The sequence below is a fragment of the Danio rerio genome, chromosome 4, assembly GCF_052040795.2.
Source record: "Danio rerio strain M-AB ecotype USA chromosome 4, GRCz13ab, whole genome shotgun sequence".
NCBI lineage: Eukaryota > Metazoa > Chordata > Actinopteri > Cypriniformes > Danionidae > Danio > Danio rerio.
The window spans coordinates 38,898,820-38,916,321 of NC_141024.2; the positions used below are offsets into that span (position 1 = coordinate 38,898,820).

At 39.6% G+C, this 17,502-nt stretch overlaps 1 long non-coding RNA gene and 9 other non-coding genes across 10 annotated transcripts in view; 1 reads left to right on the forward strand and 9 right to left on the reverse strand.

The window, feature by feature from the left end:
• Nucleotides 1-895: 895 nt before the first annotated feature.
• Nucleotides 896-967, reverse strand: trnap-agg (transfer RNA proline (anticodon AGG)). Its single transcript has one exon. It is a non-coding gene; the product is annotated as a tRNA-Pro (tRNA).
• A 1,985-nt stretch (nucleotides 968-2,952) lies between these two features.
• trnap-cgg (transfer RNA proline (anticodon CGG)) lies at nucleotides 2,953-3,024 on the reverse strand. The gene has a single exon. It is a non-coding gene; the product is annotated as a tRNA-Pro (tRNA).
• Nucleotides 3,025-3,322: 298 nt separating this feature from the next.
• On the reverse strand, nucleotides 3,323-3,394 carry trnap-agg (transfer RNA proline (anticodon AGG)). The gene has a single exon. It is a non-coding gene; the product is annotated as a tRNA-Pro (tRNA).
• A 963-nt stretch (nucleotides 3,395-4,357) lies between these two features.
• Nucleotides 4,358-4,429, reverse strand: trnap-agg (transfer RNA proline (anticodon AGG)). The gene has a single exon. It is a non-coding gene; the product is annotated as a tRNA-Pro (tRNA).
• Nucleotides 4,430-6,416: 1,987 nt separating this feature from the next.
• trnap-cgg (transfer RNA proline (anticodon CGG)) lies at nucleotides 6,417-6,488 on the reverse strand. The gene has a single exon. It is a non-coding gene; the product is annotated as a tRNA-Pro (tRNA).
• Nucleotides 6,489-6,787: 299 nt separating this feature from the next.
• Nucleotides 6,788-6,859, reverse strand: trnap-agg (transfer RNA proline (anticodon AGG)). The gene has a single exon. It is a non-coding gene; the product is annotated as a tRNA-Pro (tRNA).
• A 951-nt stretch (nucleotides 6,860-7,810) lies between these two features.
• Nucleotides 7,811-7,882, reverse strand: trnap-cgg (transfer RNA proline (anticodon CGG)). The gene has a single exon. It is a non-coding gene; the product is annotated as a tRNA-Pro (tRNA).
• A 299-nt stretch (nucleotides 7,883-8,181) lies between these two features.
• On the reverse strand, nucleotides 8,182-8,253 carry trnap-agg (transfer RNA proline (anticodon AGG)). The gene has a single exon. It is a non-coding gene; the product is annotated as a tRNA-Pro (tRNA).
• Nucleotides 8,254-14,952: 6,699 nt separating this feature from the next.
• The window catches only part of LOC148680332 (uncharacterized), a 406,127-nt gene continuing 403,577 nt past the window's right edge, over nucleotides 14,953-17,502 (forward strand). Inside the window, exon 1 of the long non-coding RNA XR_015942895.1 lies at nucleotides 14,953-15,863. This is a non-coding gene — a long non-coding RNA (uncharacterized LOC148680332). The remainder of the gene's footprint in view (nucleotides 15,864-17,502) is intronic.
• Nucleotides 17,313-17,384, reverse strand: trnap-agg (transfer RNA proline (anticodon AGG)). Its single transcript has one exon. It is a non-coding gene; the product is annotated as a tRNA-Pro (tRNA).

Genomic DNA, 17,502 nt, shown 5'->3' on the forward strand with positions numbered 1-17,502 from the left:
TTGAAGCAGGGCTTTTGCTTCATTTGGACCCGGGACTTCTGCAATGGTTCGTCCAGGCTTTGAAAACGGGTCCTCTCACACCTTATGCGAGAATCAAGCCCGTAGACCAACAAGCAACTGCAAAACAGCCACTTTACATGGCAACACTATCTGCTGACAAACTGGCATTCTCAGAAAAAAGACCTCTGTGTAAGCCACAACGACCTTACAAAACAGCAGACAACTGTAAGGGCTCAACCGAAATTTGAATCTGGGATTTCTCATTGAATGAACGAAAATCATACGCCTAGACCAGCAAGCCACTATGCAAAGGAATGTTTTATGTGGCGACACTATCTGCTGACAAACTGGAATTCTTCGAAAGACATTTTAATGAAAGACATAGTGCCCTGTAAAACACATGACACCTGCAATGGCTCGTCTGGGATTTGAACCCAGGACCTCTCACACCCGAAGCAAGAATGACACCCCTAGACCAACGAGCCACTAAATTGAGAGCATTTCACATGGCCTCAGAAGTATCAGATAGTCAGAAAACTTTCTCCAACGAATCAAGGGCACCCTAAGCAAGAATCATACCCCTTGACCAACGAGCCACTGCAAAACAGTAACTTTATATGGCAACACTATCTGCTGACGAACTGGCATTCTCAGAAAAAAGGCCTCTGTGTAAGCCACAACGCCCTTACAAAACAGCAGACAACAGTAAGGGCTCAACCGAAATGTGAATCTGGGATTTCTCACGGCATGAACGAAAAGCATACTCCTAGACAACAAAGCCACTAAGCAAAGAAATGTTTTATGTGCCGACACTATCTGCTGACAACCTTGAATTCTTCAAAAAACGTTTTTTATGAAAGCCATAAAGCCCTGTAAAAGAACAGAATTAATGCAAGGGCTCGTCCGGGATTTGAACCCGGGACCTCTCGCACCCTAAGCGAGAATCATACCCCTAGACCAACGAGCCACAAAAACTTGAACATTTCACAAGACATCAGAAGCAACAGATGGTCAGAAATCCTTATCTTACAAACATTGAACAGGGCTTTTGCTTCATTTGGACCCGGGACTTCTGCAATGGTTCGTCCAGGCTTTGAAAACGGGACCTCTCGCACCTTATGCGAGAATCAAGCCCATAGACCAACGAGCAACTGCAAAACAGCCACTTTACATGGCAACACTATCTGCTGACAAACCGGCATTCTCAGAAAAAAGACCTCTGTGTAAGCCACAACGACCTTACAAAACAGCAGACAACTGTAAGGGCTCAACCGAAATTTGAATCTGGGATTTCTCATTGCATGAACGAAAATCATACGCCTAGACCAGCAAGCCACTATGCAAAGGAATGTTTTATGTGGCGACACTATCTGCTGACAAACTGGAATTCTTCGAAAGACATTTTAATGAAAGACATAGTGCCCTGTAAAACACATGACACCTGCAAGGGCTCGTCTGGGATTTGTACCCAGGACCTCTCACACCCGAAGCAAGAATGATACCCCTAGACCAACGAGCCACTAAATTGAGAGCATTTCACATGGCCTCAGAAGTATCAGATAGTCAGAAAACTTTCTCCAACGAATCAAGGGCACCCTAAGCAGGAATCATACCCCTTGACCAACGAGCCACTGCAAAACAGTAACTTTATATGGCAAAACTATCTGCTGACGAACTGGCATTCTCAGAAAAAAGGCCTCTGTGTAAGCCACAACGCCCTTACAAAACAGCAGACAACTGTAAGGGCTCAACCGAAATGTGAATCTGGGATTTCTCACGGCATGAACGAAAAGCATACTCCTAGACAACAAAGCCACTAAGCAAAGAAATGTTTTATGTGCCGACACTATCTGCTGACAACCTGGAATTCTTCGAAAAACGTTTTTTATGAAAGCCATAAAGCCCTGTAAAACAACAGAATCAATGCAAGGGCTCGTCCGGGATTTGAACCCAGGATCTCTCGCACCCTAAGCGAGAATCATACCCCTAGACCAACGAGCTACAAAAACTCGAACATTTCACAAGACATCAGAAGCAACAGATGGTCAGAAATCCTTATCTTACAAACATTGAAGCAGGGCTTTTGCTTCATTTGGACCCGGGACTTCTGCAATGGTTCGTCCAGGCTTTGAAAACGGGACCTCTCGCACCTTATGCGAGAATCAAGCCCATAGACCAACGAGCAACTGCAAAACAGCCACTTTACATGGCAACACTATCTGCTGACAAACCGGCATTCTCAGAAAAACGACCTCTGTGTAAGCCACAACGCCCTTACAAAACAAAAGACAACTGTAAGGGTTCAACTGAAATTTGAACCTAGGATTTCTCATGGCATGAAGGAGAATCATACTCCTAGACCAACAAGCCACTATTCAAGAAATATTTTATGTGGCGACACTATCTGCTGACAAATTGGAATTCTTTGAAAGACGTTTTTACGAAAGACATAATGCCCTGTAAAACACAGTACACCTGTAAGGGCTCATCTGGGTATTGAACCCGGGTCCTCTCGCAACCTATGCGAGAATCATACCCATAGACCAATGAGCCACTTAATTGAGAGAATTTCACAAGGCGTCAGATAGTCAGAAATCTTTCTCTAACGAATCAAGGGCACCCTTAGTGAGAGTCATACCCCTAGACCACCGAGCCACTGCAAAACAGCAACTTTATATGGCAACACTATCTGCTGACAAACTGGCATTCTCAGAAAAAAGGCCTCTGTGTAAGCCACAACGACCTTACAAAACAGCAGACAACTGTAAGGGCTCAACCGAAATTTGAATCTGGGATTTCTCATTGCATGAACGAAAATCATACGCCTAGACCAGCAAGCCACTATGCAAAGGAATGTTTTATGTGGCGACACTATCTGCTGACAAACTGGAACTCTTCGAAAGACATTTTAATGAAAGACATAGTGCCCTGTAAAACACATGACACCTGCAAGGGCTCGTCCGGGATTTGAACCCGGGACATCTCACACCCGAAGTGAGAATCATACCCCTAGACCAACGAGCCACTGCAAAACAGTAACTTTATATGGCAACACTATCTGCTGACGAACTGGCATTCTCAGAAAAAAGGCCTCTGTGTAAGCCACAACGCCCTTACAAAACAGCAGACAACTGTAAGGGCTCAACCGAAATGTGAATCTGGGATTTCTCACGGCATGAACGAAAAGCATACTCCTAGACAACAAAGCCACTAAGCAAAGAAAATTTTATGTGCCGACACTATCTGCTGACAACCTGGAATTCTTCGAAAAACGTTTTTTATGAAAGCCATAAAGCCCTGTAAAACAACAGAATTAATGCAAGGGCTCGTCCGGGATTTGATCCCGGGACCTCTCGCACCCTAAGCGAGAATCATACCCCTAGACCAACGAGCCACAAAAGCTTGAATATTTCACAAGACATCAGAAGCATCAGATAGTCAGAAATCCTTATCTTACAAACATTGAAGCAGGGCTTTTGCTTCATTTGGACCCGGGACTTCTGCAATGGTTCGTCCAGGCTTTGAAAACGGGTCCTCTCACACCTTATGCGAGAATCAAGCCCGTAGACCAACAAGCAACTGCAAAACAGCCACTTTACATGGCAACACTATCTGCTGACGAACTGGCATTCTCAGAAAAAAGACCTCTGTGTAAGCCACAACGACCTTACAAAACAGCAGACAACTGTAAGGGCTCAACCGAAATTTGAATCTGGGATTTCTCATTGCATGAACGAATATCATACGCCTAGACCAGCAAGCCACTATGCAAAGGAATGTTTTATGTGGCGACACTATCTGCTGACAAACTGGAATTCTTCGAAAGACATTTTAATGAAAGACATAGTGCCCTGTAAAACACATGACACCTGCAAGGGCTCGTCTGGGATTTGAACCCAGGACCTCTCACACCCGAAGCAAGAATGACACCCCTAGACCAACGAGCCACTAAATTGAGAGCATTTCACATGGCCTCAGAAGTATCAGATAGTCAGAAAACTTTCTCCAACGAATCAAGGGCACCCTAAGCAAGAATCATACCCCTTGACCATTGAGCCACTGCAAAACAGTAACTTTATATGGCAACACTATCTGCTGACGAACTGGCATTCTCAGAAAAAAGGCCTCTGTGTAAGCCACAACGCCCTTACAAAACAGCAGACAACTGTAAGGGCTCAACCGAAATGTGAATCTGGGATTTCTCACGGCATGAACGAAAAGCATACTCCTAGACAACAAAGCCACTAAGCAAAGAAATGTTTTATGTGCCGACACTATCTGCTGACAACCTGGAATTCTTCGAAAAACGTTTTTTATGAAAGCCATAAAGCCCTGTAAAACAACAGAATTAATGCAAGGGCTCGTCCGGGATTTGAACCCGGGACCTCTCGCACCCTAAGCGAGAATCATACCCCTAGACCAACGAGCCACAAAAACTTGAACATTTCACAAGACATCAGAAGCAACAGATGGTCAGAAATCCTTATCTTACAAACATTGAAGCAGGGCTTTTGCTTCATTTGGACCCGGGACTTCTGCAATGGTTCGTCCAGGCTTTGAAAACGGGACCTCTCGCACCTTATGCGAGAATCAAGCCCATAGACCAACGAGCAACTGCAAAACAGCCGCTTTACATGGCAACACTATCTGCTGACAAACCGGCATTCTCAGAAAAAAGACCTCTGTGTAAGCCACAACGACCTTACAAAACAGCAGACAACTGTAAGGGCTCAACCGAAATTTGAATCTGGGATTTCTCATTGCATGAACGAAAATCATACGCCTAGACCAGCAAGCCACTATGCAAAGGAATGTTTTATGTGGCGACACTATCTGCTGACAAACTGGAATTCTTCGAAAGACATTTTAATGAAAGAAATAGTGCCCTGTAAAACACATGACACCTGCAAGGGCTCGTCTGGGATTTGAACCCAGGACCTCTCACACCCGAAGCAAGAATGATACCCCTAGACCAACGAGCCACTAAATTGAGAGCATTTCACATGGCCTCAGAAGTATCAGATAGTCAGAAAACTTTCTCCAACGAATCAAGGGCACCCTAAGCAAGAATCATACCCCTTGACCAACGAGCCACTGCAAAACAGTAACTTTATATGGCAACACTATCTGCTGACGAACTGGCATTCTCAGAAAAAAGGCCTCTGTGTAAGCCACAACGCCCTTACAAAACAGCAGACAACTGTAAGGGCTCAACCGAAATGTGAATCTGGGATTTCTCACGGCATGAACGAAAAGCATACTTCTAGACAACCAAACCACTATGGAAAGGAATGTTTTATGTGCCGACACTATCTGCTGACAAACTGGAATTCTTCGAAAAACGTTTTTTTATGAAAGCCATAATGCCCTGTAAAACAACAGAATAATTGCAAGGGTTCGTCCGAGATTTGAACCCGGGACCTCTCGCACCCTAAGCGAGAATTATACCCCTAGACCAACGAGCCACAAAAACTTGAATATTTCACAAGACATCAGAAGCAACAGATGGTCAGAAATCCTTATCTTACAAACATTGAAGCAGGGCTTTTGCTTCATTTGGACCCGGGACTTCTGCAATGGTTCGTCCAGGCTTTGAAAACGGGACCTCTTGCACCTTATGCGAGAATCAAGCCCGTAGACCAACGAGCAACTGCAAAACAGCCACTTTACATGGCAACACTATCTGCTGACAAACCGGCATTCTCAGAAAAAAGGCCTCTGTGTAAGCCACAACGCCCATACAAAACAAAAGACAACTGTAAGGGTTCAACTGAAATTTGAACCTAGGATTTCTCATGGCATGAAGGAGAATCATACTCCTAGACCAGCAAGCCACTATTCAAGAAATATTTTATGTGGCGACACTATCTGCTGACAAATTGGAATTCTTTGAAAGACGTTTTTACGAAAGACATAATGCCCTGTAAAACACAGTACACCTGCAAGGGCTCATCCGGGTATTAAACACAGGTCCTCTCGCAACCTATGCGAGAATCATACCCATAGACCAATGAGCCACTTAATTGAGAGAATTTCACAAGGCGTCAGATAGTCAGAAATCTTTCTCTAACGAATCAAGGGCACCCTTAGTGAGAGTCATACCCCTAGACCACCGAGCCACTGCAAAACAGCAACTTTATATGGCAACACTATCTGCTGACAAACTGGCATTCTCAGAAAAAAGGCCTCTGTGTAAGCCACAACGACCTTACAAAACAGCAGACAACTGTAAGGGCTCAACCGAAATTTGAATCTGGGATTTCTCATTGCATAAACGAAAATCATACGCCTAGACCAGCAAGCCACTATGCAAAGGAATGTTTTAAGTGACGACACTATCTGCTGACAAACTGGAATTCTTCAAAAGACATTTTAATGAAAGACATAGTGCCCTGTAAAACACATGACACCTGCAAGGGCTCGTCCGGGATTTGAACCCGGGACCTCTCACACCCGAAGCGAGAATCATACCCCTAGACCAACGAGCCACTGCAAGACAGTAACTTTATATGGCAACACTATCTGCTGACGAACTGGCATTCTCAGAAAAAAAGCCTCTGTGTAAGCCACAACGCCCTTACAAAACAGCAGACAACTGTAAGGGCTCAACCGAAATTTGAATCTGGGATTTCTCACGGCATGAACGAGAAGCATACTCCTAGACAACGAAGCCACTAAGCATAGAAATGTTTTATGTGCCGACACTATCTGCTGACAAACTGGAATTCTTCGAAAAACGTTTTTTATGAAAGCCATAAAGCCCTGTAAAACAACAGAACAATCGCAAGGGCTCATCCGGGATTTGAACCCGGGACCTCTCGCACCCTAAGCGAGAATCATACCCCTAGACCAACGAGCCACAAAAGCTTGAGGATTTCACAAGACATCAGAACAAACAGATGGTCAGAAATCCTTATCTTACAAACATTGAAGAAGGGCTTTTGCTTCATTTGGACCCGGGACTTCTGCAATGGTTCGTCCAGGCTTTGAAAATGGGACCTCTCGCACCTTATGCGAGAATCAAGCCCATAGACCAACGAGCACCTGCAAAACAGCCACTTTACATGGCAACACTATCTGCTGACAAACCGGCATTCTCAGAAAAAAGGCCTCTGTGTAAGCCACAACGCCCATACAAAACAAAAGACAACTGTAAGGGTTCAACTGAAATTTGAACCTAGGATTTCTCATGGCATGAAGGAGAATCATACTCCTAGACCAGCAAGCCACTATTCAAGAAATATTTTATGTGGCGACACTATCTGCTGACAAATTGGAATTCTTTGAAAGACGTTTTTACGAAAGACATAATGCCCTGTAAACCACAGTACACCTGCAAGGGCTCATCCGGGTATTGAACCCGTGTCCTCTCGCAACCTATGAGAGAATCATACCCATAGACCAATGAGCCACTTAATTGAGAGAATTTCACAAGGCGTCAGATAGTCAAAAATCTTTCTCTAACAAATCAAGGGCACCCTAAGCGAGAATCATACCCCTAGACCACCGAGCCACTGCAAAACAGCAACTTTATATGGCAACACTATCTGCTGACAAACTGGCATTCTCAGAAAAAAGGCCTCTGTGTAAGCCACAACGACCTTACAAAACAGCAGACAACTGTAAGGGCTCAACCGAAATTTGAATCTGGGATTTCTCATTGCATGAACGAAAATCATACGCCTAGACCAGCAAGCCACTATGCAAAGGAATGTTTTATGTGGCGACACTATCTGCTGACAAACTGGAATTCTTCGAACGACATTTTAATGAAAGACATAGTGCCCTGTAAAACACATGACACCTGCAAGGGCTCGTCCGGGATTTGAACCCGGGACCTCTCACACCCGAAGCGAGAATCATACCCCTAGACCAACGAGCCACTGCAAAACAGTAACTTTATATGGCAACACTATCTGCTGACGAACTGGCATTCTCAGAAAAAAGGCCTCTGTGTAAGCCACAATGCCCTTACAAAACAGCAGACAACTGTAAGGGCTCAACCGAAATTTGAATCTGGGATTTCTCACGGCATGAACGAAAAGCATACTGCTAGACAACCAAACCACTATGGAAAGGAATGTTTATGTGCCGACACTATCTGCTGACAAACTGGAATTCTTTGTAAATTGTTTTTTTATGAAAGCCATAATGCCCTGTAAAACAACAGAATAACTGCAAGGGCTCGTCCGGGATTTGAACCCGGGACCTCTCGCACCCTAAGCGAGAATCATACCCCTAGACCAACGAGCCACAAAAGCTTGAATATTTCACAAGACATCAGAAGCATCAGATAGTCAGAAATCCTTATCTTACAAACATTGAAGCAGGGCTTTTGCTTCATTTGGACCCGGGACTTCTGCAATGGTTCGTCCAGGCTTTGAAAACGGGTCCTCTCACACCTTATGCGAGAATCAAGCCCGTAGACCAACAAGCAACTGCAAAACAGCCACTTTACATGGCAACACTATCTGCTGACAAACTGGCATTCTCAGAAAAAGACCTCTGTGTAAGCCACAACGACCTTACAAAACAGCAGACAACTGTAAGGGCTCAACCGAAATTTGAATCTGGGATTTCTCATTGCATGAACGAAAATCATACGCCTAGACCAGCAAGCCACTATGCAAAGGAATGTTTTATGTGGCGACACTATCTGCTGACAAACTGGAATTCTTCGAAAGACATTTTAATGAAAGACATAGTGCCCTGTAAAACACATGACACTGTAGTGGTTTTCTTGGTTTTTCTCTTCCTAAATCAAACTCAGTCTGGAGGTTATGAATATCAGAAGAATATACTTTATTGTCGACAACAAAGGAGAACTTTCAGGAGACCCCCAGTAGCATCTCTGTCTGAAAAATTCTGCCTCACTCCTGTTCTTGGCTTATTTAAATACCCTTTTACATCCGTTGTTTTCCTTTGTTCTCCATATATTACACAAGATCCCTCCCCTAACCCCAAATTCCACCTCTGACATCTGTTTCCTGAGACACCTCAGGCTCTTTTACCACTCTCTTTTCATCCCTTCTTTTATGACCCCTAGTTGTTTCCTCAAGCCATTTCCCATGTCCAATTGTTTTAATGGTATGCAAGTCTACAAGCAGATTATACACATATAACCTGAATATATAGATTAACTTCACACTCCAAAGAGCACAAAATCCACCTCATATAATCCCTCCTCTTAAGACTTTAAGTCTTAATATTCTTGCTTTTGGCCCATAGTGCAACTTCATGATCTAGCCCTCAGCCATATTACCTAATGACAAATATATGTCACAGTATTATTACAAATGACCAAATCATGTAATTGCACTTTGGAATAGAATCACGCCAAACCTCTGTGTCCTGTTCTGACGAGGACACAGTAAAAGACTTGATTCTATTTTGTTGATATCATCATAAAAGTAGTATTTTAAGCATACAATTAGTTATCTATTTGCTTCTGGGGGTCATGATTATTTAACATACAGTAAAGAATAAAACTAAAACAAAAAATAAACATGCACAATCTCCCAATCTAAGGTCACAACACAATATTCTAATCTAACATCCACACACATAATCCGTAGAGTACGTTGATCTTCAGCCCAGATACTTTGCGTATCGTAGAGAGCCGCCGTTTTGGGGTAGAGGTTACTAGCACTTAACACCCAAGGCATGGATCCTCTTCATCATCCTCTTCTTTATCTAAACTATAAAAAATTTTAGCACTAGTTCATCTTTTTGACCCTAAATCTGGCACATACTTGCGAGCATTCTTTGTTTCGTTCTAGCCTTAAAAAGTGTTGCTAAAGACTTTATGTTGAGAGTCTATAACCTGAAGCTGTGGTGATTATCATCACTTGAATTTGTGGCACCTTCTGTATTTCTCACTCAGGTATATAATCAGAATTACTCTTTTAACTGTTCTGATGAACTGCTTCTGCCACACTTTGCAATTCGTTGGTTTGAGCTTTGGGATTTTCTGCCTCCTCTGTTTCCCGTTAACTTTCTCTTGTTGGAGTTTTTTCATTTGGCTGTCTTGTGCTGTGGTCCCGATGGTACCCAGTTGATGGCATCCCCTTTGGTAACCTTGGCATAAGGTCCATTTCTCCTGACTTCACTCCACTTTCTCCAGAGCACCTCAGATATACTCGATCACTGGATTAATCTCCTGCTTCTGGTCCTTTCTGGTTTCCTGTACAGATATTGCTTTGCACATGGCAGTTAGTTTCCTCATAAAAGACCAAACTTCTTTCTAATACATTAGAAATGTTCTCCAAACATTCCAAACGGTTATATGCGAAGTTATTTGCGAGATTACATGCAAGGGTCGACCCAATAGTACTTCATGCAATGTTAGTTGCTTGTTTCTGTCAGTTTTCATGCAATCACTTATTAATGCAAAAGGTATATTATTTTAACACATCTTGTTAAACTAGGCCTTGATGAATCATCTTTAGCTCTTTCAATCATTCCTTACAATTATGTGTAATTTCTCAATTTTCTTTATTTCCAATACTTTATCAATTCATTTATTTATCTATTCACTGAATTATATATCCACTTATTTATCTACTTAATTACCTTTATTCACTTTAATTAACTTTAATTACTTTAATTTATTTTTAAATGCAGACACATTATTTGAACTTTCTTCAGAGGTTATTCCAAATCTGAGACTTCTCTAGTCTTAAATGTAATAACTGTTTCTTCTTCCCTGCTCTGCTAATGAAATTACCTTCACTCATCTACCACAACTGTCATGCCCAAAAACTTGTATCTCTTGCCCTAAGCTAATTTTATCATTTCACAACATCTACAATGAAGTTCTTGAATAATCCATTAGACCTATTGCTGATCTTTTACTCACATTCTACTTTGCACGGATGTCACATGTGTATAACAATTCACTAATCACTGCATTCAAAAAGGCGATCATTATCCTTGGTGCTCAATTTTCTTTACCACTTCACCCTTGATTCAAACCATGTACATCGCCAATGACAATATCTAGAAATGCTGTTGTATCAACAATCTGTACTTTGTATGTATTACATAAATCTTATTTGTCTTTTTCGTTCACCTCTAATGCTACATATGTTCATAAAGACTAGTACGTTGTTTATTTGCACTATAATCTAATTAAGGTTGTGACTCTATACTATTGTTAGACCTGCTACCCTATTTTCTTTAATGAAAAATCAATTTCTTATTTATCATCTTATCAGCTATTATTGCATCTGGAATAGATACAGAATCTTGTTAACACTAAACCTGTCATCCCTAAAAAATGTTATTTATGTCTTTTACTTAGCTTGAACTAGATGTACCTGCAGATAACTAAATTCTACACGTCTTTTTTACTTTAAGTGTAACCAAGTGTCTACCCTCCTCTGATAATTAACTGAACAGAAATCAATTACTTTAAAATATTTGGCATCTAAACAAAAAAATTAAGTACAGTGCGTGTTAGGACCTCTGCTAAGAAATTCTCTATCACTGACTGTTCTTAAATCATAAATTTTACAACATCTAGTTTTGCCTGTTTTGACTAATGCCATCATCAAGAATTAAATTTTAATCAAATTAAAATAAAATCCATTTTATTAGTTACCTACACAATCACAACCAAATTAGAAATGCCTTAACATATTTAAATGTTTCTCTTATTGCTATGTTCTCAAAAGTTTCAATAATGCCTATTCCAGCATATAACAGACCTGCATCTGGTTTAATTTTTTATTAATCCTCCCTATGCTGGCTAATTTTGTTTTCCCTTAATGTCCTGAACTGTTAATCATTATTAAAACTTGCCACCTAAGTAATTTCTTATTTCTGAGCTATTTCTTATTTTGCATTTTATATTAATTAGCATTTTTCACTTTTCAGCATTTTCAGCTCCAATTCCTTACTGCTTTCACATCACATTGTTTGTACATACATTTTTTGTTGTAATTTTCTACAAGTTGACTGAAAAATCACTGGATTTCTTTATAGGTTCCTCTATCTGATCTGATTATTCATCTTTAGGCCTTTTTGTCTTTAGTCTTTTTTGCTTTTAATTTTTCCTTCACATTTGTAAAACAACCTGTTTTCTGTTTTTAAACACTTTTCTCTTTCAAATATATTTTTTAGTACTTTTAGAATTGTTACTTTTTGACCTATTCAGTACAGTGAGTTCATTTCATTTTTTTTTCATTCTCTTCAAGTATAAATCACTTTTCTGTCTTAATCTCTGACATAATTTTTCTCCCAAATCTTAGTTTAGTTTACTCAAAATAAGTTTTCCCTAATTTTTGACTTAAATATTTAATTCCATCAACTTCTAACCCAAATTATTTTTTGTGTTATAAAAGCTGTCTCTTTTTCTTTTATTAGTCACCACCATGCATTATAATTTGTCCTCCTATGTTCAATAATCTCTATGAATTAACCTATGAAAATGAACCAAAATAATTTAACATTCTTCATAATTTATCATTTCAACCTTACACATTTAAAGTTTCATTGTACATTATCATCTAAGACTTTTCACAGTTTACATGATACTTTTCTTTTATTCAAATTGATAGGAGTCTGATTTGATACAAGAATGGGTAGCTACACTTTTGCTCTTATTTTGCCCTCTGAGTGGTCACATTGTACTCAATTTGGACTATAGGTCGACTGCTTTGAGATGGACTGCCAGACTCCCCCTCCTCACACCCTGAGAAGACAACTGGTTCATAGATTGGTGTAGTCTTTTCTGTGGTGTCCATATCAGGGCACAGTGTTTCCCCCTTCTTTCTTAGTGCTGGCTTCTTTTATTGAGCTGTTGTAAAGTTCTGGTGGAGCGCTTTTTCTCTTTGATCAGTTCATCATTAGCTTGTTTGCCTCTTTTTAGTGTCTCTGAACATAAGCAGCCTTTCCAGTCCTCAGTAATTCCTGGGCATGCAGTGTCTGCCTCACTGCTTTCAAAAATGTCCACAGCCAACAGTTTGTCCATTGTGTTTTTCAAACACCTTTTCCATTTGCCAGTGCACTCAGAGATGTCTTGTAGATAAGAGACCACAGTCCCCCAAAGTCCATCCCTATGTCCTCTTAAGTAATATATGGAATTTAGCTCATAAAAGTCTTTCCTTCTTTCCCATTTTTTTTTTCATCAAATGAAGACTCCTCTCATCTATTTTCTCCTCTTTACGGTTTAACAGTTTATTTTTCTCTAATTCACAATCATTTTATCATATGTAAATGTTTAATTTTCTATTTCTTCAGTGTTCTTCTAAATAATTTCTTTAGCTTCAGATTATGCTTTACTTTACATTTCTCCTCATCTATGCTAGTGTTCCTTGACTAACCACTCATTTTTACATTGTAACATTTTCTATACTCAGTTTCTATTTTTTCACTGCTTACATCAAATGTTTCTTCTGTTTGCCATTTGTCATTATCTTATCTTTTATTTTCTCTGTCACATATTTTAGTATTGCATTTTTTATTTCCATATCTGTTTTTCCATACCTGATTTAATTCAACAATACTACATGGTGGCCCAATATCTGGTATAACTGTTCAAAATCATTACTGCTATAGCTCAAAGTTAATATTATTAATTAATTTCACATATTTATTTACCAAAAGCATTTTTCATTTTTGAAGTGCAATGCATAATTATCAATTAAGCTTCTTACTGCATAAACTTTTACATGTATTAATCTTTTAAACTCACTCTAACGCATTCTTTAACATTTACCTAGCTTCTATGATTTTCATCTGAATCACTGTACTTTACTACAAACAAATGACATAGCTGACTTTGAGAAAGATGACAAAACATTTTTTTTTTCCTTAAATCCAATCAAATTCTCTAAAGTCAATTATTTCTTCAAATTGTTACTGCTTTTTTTTACTTTTTATCTTATCTGTTCAATGTGCCTATATTGTAAGTATTTTTTAAACATCTAATTTTATCTATGAAACAGTGGACTTATTTTTTCTATTTCTATTTTATTCTTTTTCCTTTCCGTAATTTGAGCTTTTAGCTCTTAGGTTTTCTTATACATTTCTTATACATTTTAAAGCTTACACATTTTCTAATTAAATCTTCAGTTAATCAATATTAATTTTTCAAGTTTTCTTTTTCTTTCTTATTCTCAATCAAAGAACTAACTTATATGTTATTTATCCATACTTATTTAGTAAATCTATTTGTTTATTTAATACATTCTTTTACTCCATACTTCCTTTATCTCTATATATATTGATCACTATGGCTTCATTTATTCTTTTTCATTAGTAAAGTTTTAAACTCTTTTCTATATAATATAACTCTATTATTAGTTTTTCCTCATTTAATTTATCTTACTATACTACTTTATAATTTATCTATTCAGTAATAACTTATATTCTATCCAAATTATGTTAATGTCTATGTCATTATTTCATCTATAGTTTGATCTCCTCTCATTAACTCTCCTCTTCTCTGTTTCCCTAGTGCTGTAAATAGGCAATCTATTGTTCACACATGGACACCATAAATCTCTCTCTTACCCCCATCCTGGAGCAGACTGTCTTTCACCTGTTGCTATGTAAAGAATTTAAGTTCACTCTGCCTATTGTTCTTTTTTAACATATTCAAACTTAAAACACAAAGATAATTTCAGAAAAATGTTTATTCTTCTGCTTTTTACTCTGTGTTTTTTAAATGCACATGTTCCATTAGTTTTGATTTAAGAGACTCCTCTCTTTATATCATAATCTCTTCTCTTAAACTGCATCAATCACTATTCCTATTGTTCTTTAAATCACACCACACATATGCAACCCTCCTTTTATATTATAATATACTATAATCATTATTTTAACCTACTCCTTATTGAAAACATACTTTTAAACACATTCACACTTCTAATCTTATTACTTTTCCTCTTCTCATTCACTCCTCTCCTCCACTCAGTGTAACAGGAGCTGCATCCCCCCATCCTCATTCCATTCAAGGAGGAGGAAGGCAGTCTTCTCTGCCCACCAATGTGGACTATTTTGCCACAATCTGAAGCAGCAAATACACAAACACTTCAATTAAATAAATACTCTACACTACACTCCTCTTGAGTGACCTGTCCGAGCAGCCCTCTAACCTTAGAGCGGTAACCACAGGCTTTCTTGCCTACCCATGCAGCCCTTTGTTTATCTCATTTAACAAAGCGGTATCGTAGGTCTTAGCGCGCATCTCTCTACTTTAATCTGCTTTAATCTCTTAACTGTTACCACACATTAAGGACTCTCTCTTAAAACTTATAAATGCTCTATGCATATCTTACATCATTAATAATTTCCCAAATCTGGGTAACAGTTACTAGTTAATGTTTATCCTATCCATCAAGGCCCTCTTAGGAAAACACAGATCATTTGCATACCTTACTCTGCTTTAATCTCTTAACTGTCACCACACATTGAAGACTCTCTCTTAAAACCTATAAATGCTCTATGCATATCTTATATCATTAATAATTTCTCAAATCTGAGTAACAGTTACTAGTTAATGTTTATCCTATCCATCAAGGCCCTCTTAGGAAAACACAGATCATTTGCATGCAAATTCTTTTTCTTCTGTCATTCAAAACCCCTTTTTTCTTTAATATCTTTTTTACATTTACTTTTAATTCTTTAAAGCTGGAGAAACAGTTCAAGTGTATTTACCTGTACAAGCAGGTCCTGGCAGAAAAAACACAAACTAATAAGCATAAAATAGCTTACCGTTTTTTATTGTGGCCACATATTTGTGTTTTCTCTCCAGTCCAGCATGCACAGCAACACCAGTCCTGCTCCTTTCCAGCCCACCCAGGGACGCCAAATGTAGTGGTTTTCTTGGTTTTTCTCTTCCTAAATCAAACTCAGTCTGGAGGTTATGAATATCAGAAGAAGATACTTTATTGTCGACAACAAAGGAGAACTTTCAGGAGACCCCCAGTAGCATCTCTGTCTGAAAAATTCTGCCTCACTCCTGTTCTTGGCTTATTTAAATACCCTTTTACATCCGTTGTTTTCCTTTGTTCTCCATATATTACACAAGATCCCTCCCCTAACCCCAAATTCCACCTCTGACATCTGTTTCCTGAGACACCTCAGGCTCTTTTACCACTCTCTTTTCATCCCTTCTTTTATGACCCCTAGTTGTTTCCTCAAGCCATTTCCCATGTCCAATTGTTTTAATGGTATGCAAGTCTACAAGCAGATTATACACATATAACTTGAATATATAGATTAACTTCACACTCCAAAGAGCACAAAATCCACCTCAACACCTGCAAGGGCTCGTCTGGGATTTGAACCCAGGACCTCTCACACCCGAAGCAAGAATGACACCCCTAGACCAACGAGCCACTAAATTGAGAGCATTTCACATGGCCTCAGAAGTATCAGATAGTCAGAAATCCTTATCTTACAAACATTGAAGCAGGGCTTTTGCTTCATTTGGACCCGGGACTTCTGCAATGGTTCGTCCAGGCTTTGAAAACGGGTCCTCTCACACCTTATGCGAGAATCAAGCCCGTAGACCAACAAGCAACTGCAAAACAGCCACTTTACATGGCAACACTATCTGCTGACAAACTGGCATTCTCAGAAAAAAGACCTCTGTGTAAGCCACAACGACCTTACAAAACAGCAGACAACTGTAAGGGCTCAACCGAAATTTGAATCTGGGATTTCTCATTGCATGAACGAAAATCATACGCCTAGACCAGCAAGCCACTATGCAAAGGAATGTTTTATGTGGCGACACTATCTGCTGACAAACTGGAATTCTTCGAAAGACATTTTAATGAAAGACATAGTGCCCTGTAAAACACATGACACCTGCAAGGGCTCGTCTGGGATTTGAACCCAGGACCTCTCACACCCGAAGCAAGAATGACACCCCTAGACCAACGAGCCACTAAATTGAGAGCATTTCACATGGCCTCAGAAGTATCAGATAGTCAGAAAACTTTCTCCAACGAATCAAGGGCACCCTAAGCAAGAATCATACCCCTTGACCAACGAGCCACTGCAAAACAGTAACTTTATATGGCAACACTATCTGCTGACGAACTGGCATTCTCAGAAAAAAGGCCTCTGTGTAAGCCACAACGCCCTTGCAAAACAGCAGACAACAGTAAGGGCTCAACCGAAATGTGAATCTGGGATTTCTCACGGCATGAACGAAAAGCATACTCCTAGACAACAAAGCCACTAAGCAAAGAAATGTTTTATGTGCCGACACTATCTGCTGACAACCTTGAATTCTTCGAAAAACGTTTTTTATGAAAGCCATAAAGCCCTGTAAAAGAACAGAATTAATGCAAGGGCTCGTCCGGGATTTGAACCCGGGACCTCTCGCACCCTAAGCGAGAATCATACCCCTAGACCAACGAGCCACAAAAACTTGAACATTTCACAAGACATCAGAAGCAACAGATGGTCAGAAATCCTTATCTTACAAACATTGAAGCAGGGCTTTTGCTTCATTTGGACCCGGGACTTCTGCAATGGTTC